General features: G+C 35.4%; 1 protein-coding gene across 7 annotated transcripts in view; it reads left to right on the top strand.

The window, feature by feature from the left end:
- STK3 (serine/threonine kinase 3) overlaps window positions 1–19,978 on the top strand; it is a 331,890-nt gene that overhangs the window by 143,121 nt on the left and 168,791 nt on the right. The window lies entirely within an intron of this gene.

Here is a 19,978-nt window from a genome sequence, read left to right as displayed (position 1 = left end):
ATTTTAATCCTGAGTACTTTATCTGATCAATTCTTGAGTGATAAGGTGATATAACTTAAACATTTTTCTATGCATATGAGGAATTGTTGTTTCAGCCACATATTTTAAGGTTGAGTCTAAAATTACAATACAAATATTTTAATGTATTTATATCTATTTTTCATTGAGTTTATAAGGTCTTTGTGGTGGCTTTTCTTTTTGCTAGGAATTCTATTCTTCCGTATAACCCTATGGCTCTCTCTTCTGCCTTCATTTCGTTTCATTATCTACTGAAATGGCATATTATCAGAGAAGCAAGAAAACATAATGGTTAAGAGCTGGACAGCTTGATTCTACTACTTATTTGCTGTTTTACTTTTGGTAAATCACTTGTTTGTGCCTCAGTTTCATCAGTTATAGCATTTTTATTTTAATAGTAACTACCTCGAAGGGTTGTTTATGTTTGAATAATTTGATGTGTGTCCAGTACTTACCACAGTACCCAGCACTTAGAAAACACTATATACGGGTGAATGGCCATCATTGTCAAAATCAGAGGTTGGTCTTGACTGTTATGTATATATTATAAAAGATTCTCCTTTCCTTGCTTTATTTTTTTCTTAGCTCTTCTAACCATTTTATATTTAATTAATTGATTCATTTATGTGCTTATTGTCTGTTTTTGTATGCTGGAATATATGTGTTCTTTAAAGGCAGGGACTTTTTTGTCATGTTATATCCGTCTGTATTACATAGAGTAAATTCTTATTAAATAATGAATGAATGAGTGACTCAACCAGTATTTCATGCACCTTTCAGAGTAAAGATATTTTTAGATATTCGAAGACTGACAGAATATAACTCTCACTTGCCTCATTTGAGGAAAATACTTGAACTAACTCTAACCAAGCAGTAAATGAATCAGAATTGAGACCTTGAAAGATTATGAAGAAGAAACAGTTATAATCAATAAACCTTTCAATATATATTACCAAATCCAAATGGATAATGATAGAGTAACTGGAAGCATACTAAATAAAGAATTTTTGAAATACAAAGGACATACTAATTAATAGCCTGTAACTGAAAAGAAGTCTGCATGAATTAAAGGGTATCATGTAGCGTTTATCAAATTGAAGAAGGAAAATTAGATGATGATAATAGATGCTGAAAAAATTGAATAAAATTCAACAGCCTTTCTTAAGTACATAAATATAAAGTATATAAAAAGCAAACTTTTTAACAGTGGAATGCTAATGTTATTAACAAGTATATCGTCTATTATCATTATTATCATTATTCAGTTTTGTTCTAGCACACTCAATAAGGTAAACAATGGAATAGTCTGTATGAACATTAGAAAACAAGATGAAAAATACATTTTATTTTGCTGCTATGATTGTATGCTTATGATATCTAAAAGGTACCAGTAAAATATTATCAGACTTAATAACATAAGGAGTCTTGCTCTGTCACCCAGGCTAGAGTGCAATGGCATGATCTTGGCTCACTGCAACTTCCGCCTCCGGGTTCAAGTGATTCTCCTGCCTCAGCCTACCAAGTAGCTGGGACTACAGGTGTGTGCCACCACAGCTGGCTTATTTTTGTATTTTTTAGTAGAGATGGGATTTCACCATATTGGCCAGGCTGGTCTCAAACTCTTGACCTCAAGTGATGCACCTGTTGCGGCCTCCCAAAGTGCTGGGATTACAGGCTTGAGCCACTGTGCCTGGCTGAGATATCATCATATATCCAAAGTTGAAAATGTTATGGCTCCACTCAATATTGGTGGCAAATTAGAGCAAAAGGCATTAGTGGTAGAAATGTGACATTTACTTCTTTTTTTGGAAAGCAGTTTTGGCAGTTTTACTCCTAGAATTTATCTCATAAAAATAAAAGCATAAATATGTAAGGATATATGCATTTTTTAAAACAAGATCTTTTTGCAGTATTTTTATTAGTGGTAAAAAGCTGGAAGCAAGGTGGGAAAAGTTGAATACATTTGATACATTTTGGCCTTGTAACATTACGCAGTCATTAAAAAGAATGGAGCTCTGTGTATACCAATTAATGTAGTTATATTCCACTGTTTGCTATGAGATGAGAAAAATAAGATGTGAAGAAGTATATATGGGGACGACTTCATTCCCCAAGAAACAAAATAGAATTTTAAATCTCTACATATGTTTGTACGTGGTTATTTAAGGATGGAGAAGAAGGTATAGAGTGATACATATCAGGTTGTCATTGTTGGTTACTTGGAGTTGTGGAGAAAGGTAGGGGAAAAAAATCAAGAATAGGAAAGTAAGAGGGATGGAAAAAGATCCAATAGTTATAGGCTTGTATTTGAATAAAGCCCAAGTAGAATACTGACAGCGCGTTAATAAAAGGCACTGAGGCAAAAAAGATACCTCCTGATGCACACAGGATTTATGGGACACATTAATGGTCTAGAGTTGTATTGTAAAAGGTATGTTAGCCACAATTTATTAAGGGTTATTAACAATTTATTAAGAAGGAGACATTAGATAATGACATCAAGACTGGGTGCAATGGCTCATGCCTACAATCCCAGCTACTCAGGAGGCCTAGATGGGAGGATTGCTTGTATCAAGGAATTCAACACCAGCCTTGGCAACATGGCAAACTGTGTCTCTACAAAGAAATACAAAAATTACCTGGGCATGGTGGCTGTGCATGTGGACCCTCAGAGGCTGAGGTTGCAGTGAACCGAGATCGTGCCACTGCACTCCAGCCTGAGTAACAGAATGAGACCCTGTCTCAAAAAACAAACACAAAGAGAACATACTATATATGTATTATATATAAAGATAGTCTAGTATATTTTCATGTATTCAAATTTTTATTCAGTGTCTACTCTGCCAGATACCTTTCTAGGCATTTGGGATATATCAGAGATTACATCCTAGAAGGAGGCAATAGATAAAAAACAATACATAATAAGTAATTTATATAGAATATTAGAAAGCCATAAGCGTTTTGGAAATGATTAAAAAGAACTAGAGTGTACAGTAAGAAGGATAGAGGGAGTTTTGGTGGACAAATTTGTGATTTTTAAATATGGTAGTCAGAGCCTCTTTGGGAAGGTGATATTTGAGTATTGTGGGAGCAAACCACACATATACCTGGGGAGATCATTTTGGGCAGATGGAATGGTCAGTGGAAAGCCCTTGTGTGTTTGGAGAGGCAGAAGGAAGCAGAGTGATCTAGGGACAGAGAAGTAGGAGATAATGTCAAAGAAAGACAGGAAGTAAGGGAGGTGATGGAAGTAGATGAGATCAGGAGTAGTGCCTTGTAGACAGGCCTTGAGCAGCAGAGTGATAAGATCTGATTTACATTTTTAAAGGATTACTTAGGTTTTGTTGAGAATAGATTGTGGGGTTGGGGTGGGCAAAGATAGAAGCAAAGAGGCCAGTTGGGAGGCCTCTGCAGTAATCCAGATGAGAGATGATGGTGGCATGCGTTAGGTTGGTAACAGTGGAGGTGGTAAGACCTAGTCAGATTTTGGATGTATTTTGAAACAAAAACCCACATAATTTTTTTGACAGATTGGATGTTGTATGTACAAGAAAGAAGAGTTAAGTTAGCTGGAGAGAATTATCATAAAACAGAAAAAAGAGAAGGAGGTAACAGAGTAAAGAGAGTGAGATAACAGATGAGAGGGAAGGAGGGAGAATAAGAACCTCAAGAAGTAGGAGTTTAACACAAAGAAATGTATCTCTAATTTTGGTTTATAGCAGATGTGTGTGTGTGTATGTGTATGTGTTTGTATATATACATACACAGTTGGGATCTTTCTGTACTAAGTAAGTCACATCCGAAGCCTGCTTTCTTCTCTTTTGCATAGGCTAGCTCTGAATAGAGTTACTACAATTAAATAGAAATAAACAATTGAATAGAGAATAAATAAAATACAATTAAACAATTGAATAGATAAGTGGGTTATTAATATTACAAATATTAAGATACTAAGTGAGCAAAGGAAAACTGGGTGTTTTCTGGGAACTAGGTCAAGTACAAATTGAAACCAGTGTGGAGAGTGCAGTCAAGAAGGGAATGAGATAATAACAGGAATTCTTGTCTAGAAAGGGGAAGACCAAGGAAAGAAGGTAACACTAGCAATGAAATAATTCATTACAGTGATAGCATTTGACAAGTTATAACCTTGAAGAGTTTAGTCATAGCAGTCAGCGAAAAGACTGATGTCCAGCTGGCTGGCTGACTTTTTATTTTCCCACACATTATGTCGTCTACTGTTAGTGTTGATTCTTAGGAGTTTAGGGTAGACCTAAAGTTTGTTCGGAAAGGTGCAATTTTCATTTTCTTGAAGTTGACATTGAAAAGTGGTGAAACACAACTGGGCATGATAGCTCACACCTGTAATCCCAACACTTTGGGAGTCCAAGGTGGGTGGATTGCTTGAGCTCAGGAATTCTAGACCAGCAACATGACGAAACCCTGTCTCTATATCTATATCTATATCTGTATCTATCTATATATGTATACATATATATGTACATATATATACACATATATATGTATCTATATATGCATATATATACACATATATATGTATCTATATATGCATATATATACATATATATGTGTCTATATATGTATACATATATATAAAATTAGAAAAGTAGTGAAAGTGTTTTGTAAAATCAGAAGTCTCATTACATAATTATTCTTCATGTTGTATTTACTCATTTATCTATTTAATCAATCAGTATTTACTGAATATCAACTCTGTATTCAAGCACTAGGAATTAAAAGATGAATGAATCAGATACTCTGTCATAAAGTACCTCACAGTGTAGAGGTATGTCATTATGTGAGTATTTGAAAATTTCATTTCGATATTCCTCATAGATTCATTCGCTTTTGCTACAGTTTAATATATAATACAGTGTTTATAGCAAGAAAGGGTGTCTAATATAAAATGTGCCATTTAGTGTATAGCAACTTTATATACTTTAAAACCTTATTAACTCCACAGTATTTGAGATAGCAATTATTTCTTAGGCCTTATGTGTTCCTTTAAGTCCAGATTTGACATATTTTTGCTAGACATTTATTCTGAAAATGTTTTGAAGCTAATATTAGAGTCCCTGTATGTTTAAGAACTCTACTGAGTAGGAGGATGACCATGCTGCTAAGACATTACTGGTGATTTTTGATTACAAGTTGATATTTAAGTCTCTGCTTCTGGTTCTGTTGTTTAAATGTGTCTGATTCAGCAGAGCCAAAGAAAAATTGAAATGTTTTAAATCATTTTGGTACCTGTAATTGTCCATAAACAATCAATTTCAACTTTATGAACTCCCAAATCTTTGGCATACCAAGGGTTGTACTAATAACTGTTGTAATTGATATTTGTGACTGCATGTTTAAATGTTGGAAATGAGACTTTAATATGAACATGCAGTAAATCTTAACCACAGAGGCACACACAGGTCCCAGTGTAATGTGGACCAGGAAAGAGACACATGTAAACAGACATATTCCTCATCTGAATATGTGGAGCCATACTTCCATAGAATTGCATTCAATGTTTATATATAGAGAGATGGCAATGAAAAACTGCTGTTTGTATGGGTTTACTGTGTATTTTGATCTCTAGGTTATTTACTTCTTCTGAATGCGTAGAGATGATATTAAAACATGCTGGTATCAGTTAATTTAATTAAAATAATAAAAAGTTATATAATTGGGGAGGTGGTCATATACCTTCATTTACCTTAGGAGAAAAAAATTATTGTTGAGTAAAAGTATTTTAACATAATAAATAGTTTTGGATAATAGATTTTTTTTGTTAAACATAAAAGACATGGATAATTTAAAGCTTAAGTTATGATGTGGCATTATAAATTCTATTGCATTTGGGACCCTTTATTCATGTGAATGTCCTAAAAATACTTGGTCACAGACTGTAAACAACATAAGGAAATCAATTTTCTCAGAAGCTTTTCTTTTTTTTTTTTTTTTTTTTTTGAGACTGAGTCTGGCTCTGTCGCCCAGGCTGGAGTGCAGTGGCCGGATCTCAGCTCACTGCAAGCTCCGCCTCCCGGGTTTACGCCATTCTCCTGCCTCAGCCTCCGGAGTAGCTGGGACCACAGGCGCCCGCCACCTCGCCCGGCTAGTTTTTTGTATTTTTTAGTAGAGACGGGGTTTCACCGTGTTAGCCAGGATGGTCTCGATCTCCTGACCTTGTGATCCGCCCGTCTCAGCCTCCCAAAGTGCTGGGATTACAGGCTTGAGCCACCGTGCCCGGCTTCTCAGAAGCTTTTCTAAAGACTTAGAAATATTAAACAAATGCATTCAATACAATGGATGCCATAAAGCATCAGATAAAATCTTAATTTTAATTTTTAATCTATGAATTGCTCTCTCAAAAGATTATGGGTTTAATAACAGTTTATTGAAATGAGAGCTAATAGCTGTGTACAAGTTTGGTTTCATTCATACTTTGACTTTTAAAGTCAAACACTGATTTTCATCGTGTTAAATTTCTAAAGAGCAATGAAAAGAAGATTGTTGGCCAGAGTAAGGAGGCAAACATTCTATAAGAAGTTCAGTAGTGCCAAATAACATAAAACTTTGCTTTAAAAGAAGTCTTTAATTGAATTATTTATCAGTGATGACATTGAACTTATACAATTCCTCTTTAGGTTCCAGGTAATGAAGTTCATTTATTATTATTATTATTATTATTGAGTTGGGGTGTTTCTCTGTTGCCTATGCTGGAGTGCAGTGGCGTGATCATAGTAACTGCAGCCTCAGATACCTGGGCTCAAGAGATTTTCCCACTTCAGCCCAAGTAGACCTGAGTAGCTGGGACTACAGGTGCATGCCACCACACCCACTTAATTTTTAAGTTTTGTGTAGAGGTGAAGTCTCAGGATGTTGCTCAGGCTGGTCTCGAACTTCTAGATACAAGTGATCCTTCCTTTGGCCTCCCAGAGTGCTGAGATTATATGCATGAGCCACTGTGCCTGGCCACAAAGTTCATTTATTCATTCAACAAATATTTGTTACGCATCAGCCACTTTTCTATGGGCAGGATATATAGCCTTGAGTAAAACAAAAATTCCTGCCTTCTTTGTGTTTATATTCTGGTTGGATTAGACATAATAAATGTAACACATATATAAAATATATCATTGGATGGTGATTAGGGAGTATGAAGGTCTGATTGTACTTTTAAATGGTAGTCAAGGATGCCTAGTTAAGGAGATATTTAAGCTAAAGACTGAAGCACACAAGGGAGCGAGCCATCTGGGGTAAGACTGCCTTGGTTGGAGGGAACAGACAGTACAAAGTCTGTGTGAGATGGGAACATGCTTGGCTCTTTGATTCTTAACTAGAGACCACTGTGGCTGGAGTGAGCCAGAAGGGTATTAATAGAAGATGAGGTAATAGGGATAATAAAGGTGTTACAAAGATCTCAAGGTAAGTTTATTTTTTGTTTAATTGTGCTTTCTTTTATTATTTATTATTTATCATTTTTTGAGCTCTGTGTCACCCAGGCTGGAGGGCAGTGGAGAGCAATCATGTCCCACTGCAGCCTTAATCTCCCGCGTTCAGGTGATCCTCTCACCTCAGCCTCTGGAGTAGCTGAGACTACAGGTGTGTGCCATCACACCCAGCTAATTTTTAAATATTTTTGTAGAGATGAGGGTCTCCCTATGTTGCTCAAGCTGGTCCCAAACTCCTGGGCTCAAGTGATCTTTCTGCCTTGCCTTCCCAAAATGCTGAGAATACAGACATGGGCCACTGTGCCTAGCCTAATTGTTCTTTCAGAAATAGTGTCAGTCAAATGGACTTGCCATTGAAGATTTATAAGAACACTGTGCAGTAGATTTAAACAATTTGGATGTCATTATACTTGAGATTTTGTTCATTCTTCCACCTGCCTGTCTATCCATCTGCCTGTCTAGGTTAGCAGGCTAGGTAATCATATGTGATCCTGTTTTCAACAAGGATGTAAACTGTTTTAGATCAGTTTACATATGTATCTACATATAAGATGGTTAAAAATAATCATAGAAGAGGAATTAATATCCCTCAATATTAGATTCTTTATGAGAGTGGGCAGCTATGAGGTAGAGTGAAAAGATCCTTGACTTTGTGTTCATATGGATTTTTTTTACATTCCAGGCCAAATGGTGTACAACCTTGGGCGAATTATACAATCTCTCCCACCCTCAGTCTTCATATGTGAAAAACTGGGTAATAAAAATACTAATCTTCTAAAGGTTTAATCCTTAGAAATAATGTTATATAAAGGGTGTACACAGTGCCTCTCCTGCTGGAGGCACTTAATAAATGGTAGCTAATGTCTCCATGTGAATAAGAGATAAGGATGGTAAGGATAATTATTAATATTATTATTATTGCAAATATTTTTTAAATTTACCATCTTTACCATTTTTAAGTGTACAGTTCAGTGCTAATAAATACATTTATATCCCTTTTCCCTCAATTTCAACCCTCCCTCCCTGCTCCCCTTCCTGGCCTCTGGTGATGGCAACTGTTCTCTGTATGTCATGAGATCCAGTGGTTTGAGCTCTCATATATGAGTGAGAACTTGTGATATTTGTCTTTCTGTATTGGAATGGTAGGGATTATTGAGGCCCACGGTTAACCTAGAAAGTGTATACAACTTAATTTTTAAAATTGTCATTGTTTGAGAACTTTTCTTGGCTACTAACAAGTGTCAACATGTAGTGATTAGAATTTTCCCTCCTTTTCCATTAACTCTTGAAGATGCTAAGGGGACATAAATTATGAAGGTCTGTAAAGCAGTACCTTGATTTACCTCTGAGAAAGACAACATAGAGTTAGATATAAAGCTGTGTTACTGTCTTGGGCATATCTGTTCTCAAGTTGGAATGCGTGTGTTTGATTGTTATAGGCAGAGAGAATTATAGTCCTTGTGATGTTGTACTCAATAACATCTGCACAGAGGCTGCTTCTTCTCTACTCTCCATGGCACTTTATATATGCTTCTGCTACTGTTTAGATATGCCTATTTTAGCATTATATGATAAGTTGCATTGAGGACTTTTTTCTTGCCTTAATTAGGTTAAATATTCTTTAAGACGTAGTATCTTCAATTTTGTATTTTTGGTGTGGAGCACAGCACAGGGTTGGTAAATTGGCAACATGAGGGCAGGAATTTCTTATTTCTTTTGTTCACTAATATATGTTAAGCACTAGAACAGTGCTTGGCCTATAGTAGTTACTCAGTATATATTTGTTGGATGAATGAATCTTGTATGCCAAAGATAGAAGTCTTAATATTTAAGAATGTTCTTTTGGCACTATATTGGGTCAGATTTGACAAAATGGTGTAGAACTGATTAATAGGTAAATTCCACCAGAACTTGCAGTCAGCCAACACCTTTGTTTTAGACTACCTCCTATTTGGGAGAGCAAGAATTTAGCTAATTTGGATCTTTAGCTTAATAAACACTAACATGGTCAAAAGTCAGTTAGCAGGAAAGAAAAATGGAAATAAAAGATCTAAATATTTTGTAGATTCATTAGCCAATCTATGATTAATTAGTCCTTAAACATTGTATGTTAGTAGCCAGTAGAAAGGGAAATCTTGTGGGGAAGATATAATGCTGGGAAATTTGTAAATTATAAACTACAAAGTTAAAGTAGTAAATAAAGGAAATTAGGAATGTATTTAGAAAGCCAGTATTATATATAGTATTATATTTTTATAGTATATAAATACATATTACTATAGTATATAAATGCATTAATATATAGTTTATATGACATATAAATATAGTAGTATAACTAAACATATCCTCTTAAATATTTAAGACAGGTAAATAGTTTAATCATCCCTTTTTTATGTTTTTTCAATGAGCTAAAAAATAGATTTTATAGTTAAATTCCATTATTTGAGCATATGTTTTCTTTATTGGAATAAAGAATTGTAAAATGTGGTAATATTTATAATTATGCTTATTATTTGTTAGGTATACTGTATTTATATTTAAGGAAACATGAGCAAATGACCAAGAATAATTAAAGTATATTGGAATGTTCCTTTCAAGTAGGTGCTTTGGCGTTTTAAATTTAATACTTTAATAATGAATGCAAATTGTTGATTATTGTATTGCTTATTGGTACAATGAAAGTGTTGAAGATATGTTCGTAAGAAGAATGGTAGTATAAAATAAATTGAGAATAAAATCAAAGTTAATTGAATATGAGGAGCCCTCCACTAGTATATCATTAACTTTTACATTTTTTATGTCACATTTTTCCACTAGATTGTAGAACTACAAAAGAGTATATTCTTCTTTGAAATTTTGCCATAATTTTGTGTATAAAATTCTTTTGAATAAAATGAATATGGAGACCAGGCATAGTTGCTCAAGCCTGTATTCCCAGCACTTTGGGAGGCCAAGGCAGGCAGATCACTTGAGCTCAGGAGTTCTAGACCAGTCTGGACAACGTGGTGAAACCCTGTGTCTACAATACAAAAATTAGCCTGGCATAGTGGCTTGTGCCTGTAGTCCCAGCTACTTGGGAGACTGAGGTGGGAGAATCACTTGAGCCCAGGAGGTCGAGACTGCAGTGAACCGTGATCGCGCCACTGCACTCCAGCCTGAGTGATGGAGTGAGATCCTGTCTCTGAATGAGTAAAATAGAATAGAATAGGGAATATGGAATAACATATAACAAATAACTCCTGCCTCAGCCTCTCAAGCAGCTGGGATTACAAATATACACCACCAAGCCCAGCTAATTTTTGTATTTTTAGTAAACATGGGGTTTCACCATGTTGGCCAGACTGGTCTTGAACTCCTGACCTCAGGTGATCCCTCTGTCTCAGCCTCCCAAAGTGCTGGGATTACAGGCGTGAGCCACCACGCCTGGCCAGCAGCCAAAATATTTAAACTGAACAAAGGCATGTCTTTGTTTCTTGCTATGTAAAGTTAAGAAACACACCTTCACGTTAACATGGAAAAACACTTAAAAATATATGAAAGATAACATTGATATCAGATGAAACCTGGTTGTAAAAGCATAATGAATTATTACTGTATGCCTTTGGTTTTGAAAAGCAAATGAAGAAACAAAAAATAAATTTTCCCCAAAGCATCAATAGTCATGAAGCTTATTGAAAGTAGTAAACATTGTGAAAACTTGTTGTGTGAAGGCCTAAAAATTCCCTTGTTAGAAGAAAGCTTTCACAGTGTCATGTCATCTTCAGTCAAAGAAGAGCACATTTCAACATTGAAACTGAGTATTGCATTTTAAAATCCCATCTATTTCAGGAGGATTAATATCCATATTGGACCGGGCATGGTACTTCATGCCTATAATCCCAGCACTTTGGGAGACTGAGGTGGGTGGATCACTTGAGCCCAGGAATTTCAGACCAGCTTGGGCAACATGGCAAAACCCTGTCTCTACAAAACATACAAAAACAATTAGCTGGGTGTGGTGGTGTGCTCTTGTAGTCCCAGCTACTCAGGAACCTGAGTTGAGAGGATCGGTTGAGCCCAGGAGGTTGAGACTGCAGTGAGCCATGATCATGCCACTGCACTCCAGTGTGGGTGACAGAATAAGACCTTGTGTAAAAAGAAAAAAAATAAAAGTATATCTCCCTATTGTAATTTTTAGAGTACTGTTTCTACAGATTAATATAACTGTTGGCTTTTCACAGCTTTATGCATAGTTGTTAGAACAGTAATCCTTTCCCATCATATGTCCTATTATATTTCAGACCATAAGCCCATTTTAATTATTATCAATTTTTACTTAATATTTACTATATTTGCTCTTTTCTAAATAGTAATTACTGCATTAAATAAGATTTTTACATAACCAACATTTCATTTTAACATTTATTTCCAAGCTTTTGGGAATAGTGCTTATTGATTCAGTGATATGTAAGAACTGTCCTATAAATAGTTGGGTAAAACTGACATTTAAACCACCCCTTCTGTGCTCCATGTTTAACTGTTAATATTGTTCTTGTGCTCTGACCCCACTGCTGCCTGACTCTTTGCTGGTGTTGCTGTCCTCTGTCCTTTGCCTCTTATTGGTCTCACTTTTCTCTTAATATGAACAAACAATGGGAGGAATGGTGCTGTTGTTTCTTCCACCTTGGTCACAAGCTAACCTCTACATTTTTGTCTAAAGAAGTCACTTTTATTCACTAAGTGCTTTCTATTCCCATTCTGTTTCAGTAATGCCTTGATTGGTTGTGTCACCTGTGCAGTAGTTGAAAATGGATATGAGTACACAATTTCAGGACCTCCCTGCTTCCTTGTAGATCATTTGACCGTGTGTAAGTGATTTAACAGTCATGCAGTCAGAATTGTTAGAGTAAATAATTTCCATCTTCATTACTGTATCTTTGTATTCGTGAACACTTGCAGGAACGTAATATTCTTCAGTTAAATTTAGGCAAGTTTAAAAAAATTAGACTAAATAAGTAACAAATCTAAAAATCAAGCTAATTTACGTATTTGGAGACTTCCATTTTTGTAATATTGGTGAATGAATAGTTTCTTTTGAGTACTTTTTAATTTAAAATACCAACAATTGATAAAGTATAAATTTACTTGGGGAATTAATGTAGGTTTTTTGTATGAAAGCAGTCTGATATCAAATTATGATTATATGTACATTTTAACTTAGTTACATTATAACTTTTAAAAAGTTTCTTAGCCAAAAAAATTGGTGAACAGAGAGTTTGTTATTTATTTCTAGAAATACAACTAAAGTAGCATGAGTAGAGAGTTTAAAAGGAATAGTAAAACAGATTTCTTTACATGATAGATTATAAGAAAATGTTGGGTGCCAACGCCTAATAAGATATTTAAAAATAATACTGCTTTTAGTTATGAATATTTCTGTTACTTAGTTTATCATATATCTAATTGTATGGTGGTTCAGGTTGATTTGAGATTACAAACATTGATGTTGAAACTTCATAGCTTTAGACCATCTTTTTTTGTGTGGGTTTGTGTCAGCTAAATCATCAGTTTCATTTGCTCATTTATAACTGTAATACATAAACTGGTTCAAAAGGATTATTATACTTTTTTAGACATTGTGCAGACTCCATTTTAGTAGCTCCAAAATAAGACATTGGAGTTGAATTAGGGGAAAACTGATATTATGCAGGAGTGCTGTCCTCACTTTCACCAGAAAATGTATTTAAATTGGAATTTCCAAATGTGAGAAATCTGAAAGGAATAAAAAATGCTGGTCCTTAATGTTAGCCGTATGGTTGGTGTTAGCCAAAATGAGGTTCAGGCTGTGATGCTCTGTAGCCACTGTATGACCTACCCAAAGGCAATCAGAACACACTCCTTTCTTCCTTTTTTCTTTTCCTCCTTTTTTTTTTTAAACTAATTGGCCCATGTTTAGTTTACTGAATGTCATCTGGACTCAGTAAAAAGCAAGTGACCTGCATTGAATTAGTGTAATTGTAATACAAACAGAATATTGCATAGTTTTGGTCTTATACAGGAAAGGAGAAAGTTGGAAAGATTTTTCTGTTTGATAAATAGAAACTGAAGATATGGGGATCCAGGCCTGGTTCATACTTGATTTTACCTTTCATGTCTCTTTGTAAGATCAGTATTTGGACTTTTAGGCATTTTTTCCTCTGTAAAAAAAATATTGGTTTTTGTTTTGAAATTTACTATGAAAGAAGTCTGCTTTTTGTAAAAAAAAAAAAAAAAATCTTACAAATGATGTATATTAAGTCATGGATCTAATTCAATCATAAGAAAGTTAGCATTGTCCAAAAGGGAAGTACTTTATGCACTACTAGGATTGTCAGGAACTTGGCATATTATTTTACCTTTATCATGACCAATATTGCAAGGACATTTTCAAATGCTATTTTATTAGTTTTGGATAGTTTATATTTATTACATTCTGTGTCAGATGGGTAAGAGCTCCATTTGCTAAGGGAAAAAAAAAGAGCTGACAAATTTAAATTTCATTTTAAATAATGTGTTTTAAATTTTAACTATATGACTTTGGTCTTATAATTAATTAATTTGATTTTGAAAGTGTCATTTTGAAATGGAATTATTTGGCATCCTGAAATTCATAGTCTGTGTAACTTATACTCTTGTAATAGGACACTGCCAGTACAATAACCATAAACAGGTTAGATCTTCGTATTATAATCTTGGAGTGCCTTGTACTTTTTGTCTTTAACACATATTTTTCCCATATGTACAGTGAGAATAATTATAATCTTTATCCTGAGAAGTTGTTATGAGGATTGAATGAGGTAATTCATGTTTCCTTCGGGAATGCCCCACAGAGTTAATTGATATTATTATCATTGTTGTTCTGTTTTTTACTATTTTAGAGGTGCTTTGAAATCGTAGAAGGAATGTATGGCTTTATTAGGAAGGGTTGTATTAGGGAAAGCATAAAAAAATAGGTAATGTGCTAAAAACATATTGAAAGATGAATAATTAGACAATGCCTCATGGCCAGAGGTAAGCCATGCTGAGAAGAAATTGTACTTTATTTTGTAAATAATAGGGAAAGATTGGAGTTTGAAGTAGGGGTTCAGCAGTCTGCATTTGAACAAGCCCGCCAAGAAATTCTGATGCATGGTAAAATTTAAGAACAATTGTTATATGTACATATTTATATAGATGAGAACTATTATTATGTGTACATGTTTATATAGATTAAAAATGTACGGATGTTTTAAATAATATTACTTTTAATTCTGTGTGTTTTTTTACTTAATAATGTAGTCTAGCAAGTTTCTGATCAGTAAACTCAATTTTCTCCTACATGGATTGTAAAATTAGAAATATTTCCTGCTAGAGAATAGTTGTCTTCAGATTAAGTTAGTAACCAAAAGTATTATTTATCCACCTGAAAAGAGGTAGCATAACTTGATGGTTAAGATCATAGGCTTTGGAGCTAGACTGCCCGGGTTCCATTTTCAACTCTGTCCTTTATTTGCTGAGTATTTGAGGGCAAGTTATTTAACCTTTCTATCCCTCAGTTTTCTCATATATAAAATGGAGAAATACTTCCTCATAGAATTTTGGTAAGGATTAAAAGAAATAATTTTTGTAAAGCTACTTAGTATGTTGCCCCATACATAGTGCTATATAGAGAAAATGTAATAGTAACAACAATAATTACAACATATGATAACATGAATGTATCAAAGTTATCAAAAGTTACAAATTAAAAGTATCAAAAGTATCAAAAATTACATAATTAAAACATTTAACAATAGTGCTGAGATAGCCTAAGCACAGCATGCTTATTGCTTAAAAAGTCCTAGTTAAATGGCCATATACATATACCTGAACTTTGGGGCCTCATTTTACCCTTTTCTGGCTGTAGTATTATAGAAGGGTATGCCTCTTCCTTCTTGTTTTTTTTTTCTCCTACCCATCACTTATTTCCTCTCTGCTATGGAACTTCACAGGCTCACATGCTCCTTGATTTAGGAGACAAACAATTCTCCTTTGGGAGAATGAAAAAACAGTGAAAACAGCTTGGAGATACTGGATTTGAATTATCTCAAAATACTATAGAAAACGCATGCCTGTAGTCCCAGCTACTTGGGAGGCTGAGGTGAGAGGATCACTTGAACCCAGGAAGTGGAGGTTCTAGTGAATTGCTTTATATGTGACTCTGAAAGAAAGGCTCTGAAAGACAGCAGTAGAGAACAGTTCTTTACTGCTGTCTTACCCCTTTCTTTCAGAGCCACATATAAAAAGACTAATGGATACTTACTGCTTCCATTTGCCCACTTGCCTTTCATTTACCCCTGAACAGACTTTGACTGTGTCTTCCCTACCACCCTACTGACATTATTAACACCTTTACTCCTATTTGGCATTGGTAACCATTCTCTGTTCGTTAAATCTCTTACCTTTTTTGATTTCTAGGAGATCACCATTCCCTGGCTTTCCTCCAGCTTTTATCTCTGTCTTGAATTCTAGACTTATTTCTAATAATCTGCTTATATCATTTTCTTTTCTTTACTATTTTGAAATAATTCAAATCCAGTATCTCCAAGTTGTTTTCACTATTTTTTCATCAGACTTGTTTCTCCCTTTATATCTGAACCAACTGTATATTTGAGGCAACTGGTTGGGTGGTGATGCCATTAACCAAGAGTATCCTCCTTCTGTCCAATCTTCCACCTTTATTTTTTATTTTATTTTGAGAAAGGGTCTCACTCTGTCACCCAGGCTGGAGTGCAGTGGCGTGATCTCCACTCACTGGAACCTTCGCTTCCTGGGTTCAAGTGATCCTCCCACCTCAGTCTCCCAGGTAGTTGGGTCTATAGGCATGCACCACCACCCCTGGTTAATTTTTGTATGTATATATATTTTTTCTTTTAGAGACAGGGTTTCACCATGTTGCCCAGGCTGGTCTTAAACTCCTGGACTCAAGTAATCTGCCTGCCTTGGCCTCCCAAAGTGCTGGCATTGCAGGCCACTGTGTCTGGCCCAATCTTCTGCCCTTAATCAGTCACCAGGTCCTGTTGATGTTTCCTTCCCTCCTTCCTGTCCAGCTCCGCTGCCACTGAGTTGATTGAAGTTTTCATTATTCACCAGTTCCGATACCTATAACTTTCTCAATATCTCTCAAGTAATATCCTCTTCTTTTCATCCACATCTTTATTTTTCCTTCCAGATTTTTTAATACTCCACATCACCAAATAATTTATTTGGAATCGAGACTAAAAGAACACTTGACAGTTGTGAATGTATGTTTATTCTGAAACTTCTAGCTAGTTGTACTGCTAACCCTTGACAACTTACCAGATTAATTTTACTTTATTTCTTCAGGCCTGGGGTTTTTTGATGACTTCAAATTTGGGATCTTCAAATTTGAAGTTATGGAATGTATTCATGTCTGCTTTACCATACGTTTGCTTGAGCTTAAAAAGCTTCCTCTCCGGCTCTTGCTGGTACTCTGGATCAGTATCAACAGATCCTCCTGTTGCCTGTCACTTAGATTTGTATTCTCTAACCTTATACATGGAGAGTTTCTGTACAGGATCAAGTTCCTTATTAAACGCCATTGCTGTAACACCAATGTTCCTCTGCAAACGGACTGAGACTGCTGACCGAAAGACAGAGGAGAACCTGAAGAGCCTCTGGAGAATCGTGCCGATTCTGTTACTTGCACTCAGTCCTGAGCTGCCAAAGCCACCACCGCTGCCACCATTCTACCTTCTTCTGGATCAGTACCAACTGATTTAATAATCTGCAGTCTCAATCTCCTTTCTAAAGTAAACTTCATGATACTGTTAGATTGACCATCTTAAATGAAACACAGCTCATATTACTGTCTTACTTAAGATCCTCCCGTTTAACAGCCAAATTTTTAAGGGTGTCATGTAAGGCCCTGGGCTCTGCATACGTCTTTATTCGTGTGACATTTCCTTTCCTTTAGCCACACTATCATTTGTAGGTAGCGTTAGGTTTACCTCTGCCCTCTTCTCAGTGTTACTTTGTGCCTGCATTTTCTCCCATCTTTTTTCTACGCATTCTGTCTTGGGAACTTTTCCTCTGGGCTTCCTTTGCATCCTGTGTACCCCAAGATCATAGAAGTTATCATTTTCTATTATAGTTTATATGACTTCCCTACCATGTTATGAATTTATTGATAGCAGCATGTGCAATTTTTATTTTGTGTCTTCGATATCTAATACTATGCTTTATGACATACTAATTGTTAAATAAATGATTAATACATTTATATACAAATTTAGGGTGCATAATTTTCGTTTGCTTTTTTTTTAATAACTGGGAAGGTTGAGGTGGACATATCTATATTGAATAAACCTTGAAGGAAAGAATATTATCTCTCTCTTATCAGTGAACAGTTTGAGTGCTACCATGTGTTCAGCCATGGGTGAGGTATTACATGAATGAAATCAAAATACGAGGGAAGGATTGGTGTTATAAATTGCTTTTTCTTTGACAAAATATTATTTAAAATAATTCATTTTATACTCATAATGCATTTTTTTAGTACAGTTTAGTTTTAGGAAAACAAAACAAATCATTTAGGTTAACATCTAAAATGTTAATTTTGAACTTCACTGACTATAGTATGGCACATGTCCAATAGAATCTGTTAAAAATTTTCCTCTAGGTCAGATCTAAGTTGAGAAGAATGAGGTAACTTTAATGTGAACCTAGATTGTAATGCAGTCTTTCTCTCCAGTGAATTGCCAAATTCACAATTCCGTTTGTATCTGGAATTGGGGAAGCTGAGTTTAATATGGATGTTTGCCAAGTTAGCAAATCTTGGCAAGATAGTCTTATTCTCTGTGCTTAATTATATAGTTTTATTATAAAGTTTTTCACATGTTCATTTGTAGGTATCTGTTATTCTCTTGAGGTGAGTTCATATGGTTGCCAATCTCTCATTTATACTTTATTCTTTTGGTAGTTAATCATTTACTGTCAAGCCTTCCATCTTTCTTAGAAGACTATATTTTTATTTTTACATTTTTATATATTAACACTAGTGAACCAGTTTTGTCTCTTTGCTAGGTTTATGGATTTTTGAGCAGTGCAAGTGTAAATCCCTCAGAAAGGCCAAATTCTTGGTATATTTATTTATTTCATATTTACTGAGTGCCTGCTCAGACACTGTTTTAGGCAGTCATACACAGCAGTGAATGAAACAAAGTTCCAGCCTCTTAGGTGCCTATTTGTAATGGGGAGAGACAGTAAATTACACACAAAAAACTGGGCGTGGTGGCCCACGCCTGTAATCCCAGCACTTTGGGAGGCTGAGGCGGATGGATCACCCAAAGTCAGGAGTTCGAGACCAGCCTGACCAACACAGTGAAACCTGTTCTCTATTAAAAATACAAAAATTAGGCGGGTATAGTGGTGCACGCCTGTAGTCCCAGCTACTTTGGAGGCTGAGGCAGGAGAATTGCTTGAACCCAGGAGGCGGAGATTGCAGTGAGCTGAGGTCGTGCCACTGCCCTCTAGCCTGGGAGACAGAGTAAGATTCTGTCTCAGGAAAAAAAACAACACAAAAAAACGAAAACCATAACATATCAGATACTGTTAACTGCTATGAAGAAAAAGCAGGATAAGAGGGATACAGAATGACAGATATGTTTGTGATATTATATGTAGGATGGTCAAGAAAGGCCTGTCTAATAAGGTGACTTATAGTAGAGATGTAAAGGAGGTAAGTAAATGAGCAATGCAGATTTCTGGGGAAAGAATGTTCTAGTCAGAGGAAACTGATGTGTGACTGTGTTTGATGTTTTAGAAACAGTAAGGAGGTTTAAGTGGCTGGAGCTGGATATGATGGTGAAAGAAGTAGGAGATGAGATCAGAGGGATGGCAGGGGAACAGATCACTTAGAGCCTTCTTAAACCACAGCAGGACCTTTAACTTTTACCCTGAGTGAAACAGGAAACCTTTGCAGGGTTTCGAGCAGAGGAATGTTATGGTCTGACTGTGATTTAAAGGGCTCATTCTTCATTGAGAAGGGATTGTAGCAGGACAAGAATGGAAGCCAGGTGAATAGTGAGGAGGTTACTTCTTCAGTAGTCCAGGTAAGAGATGATGGTGGCTTGAACCAGGGTAGTAAAGGTAAAGTTGTTGAGATGTGGCCAGATTCTGGATATTTGTATATTCTGATGATCTAAATGTGGAATGTAAATGAGAGTCAAGGATTATTGGCCTAGGTTTTTGGCTCAGATATCTTGAATGATGAAGATAAATGATGTTAAACATATTCATAGTTAATGTGTTTTAATTAAAAAAAGACATATTTACTTTATGTCAGGTTTATCTCTTAAAACATATTCTGCTTTGGCATTTCTCATAACTAGAAAATCTCATCTTCATACTGTTTATTATTATTATTATTTTTATTTTATTTTTTATTTTTTTTGAGACAATCCCTCTCTGTCACCCAGGCTGGAGTACAGTGGTGCCATGAG

This window comes from Macaca fascicularis, chromosome 8, assembly GCF_037993035.2.
Source record: "Macaca fascicularis isolate 582-1 chromosome 8, T2T-MFA8v1.1".
In the NCBI taxonomy this organism is placed as follows: domain Eukaryota; kingdom Metazoa; phylum Chordata; class Mammalia; order Primates; family Cercopithecidae; genus Macaca; species Macaca fascicularis.
The sequence above is the reverse complement of the archived record's forward strand: the minus strand, read 5'-3'. Positions and strand labels throughout refer to the sequence as shown.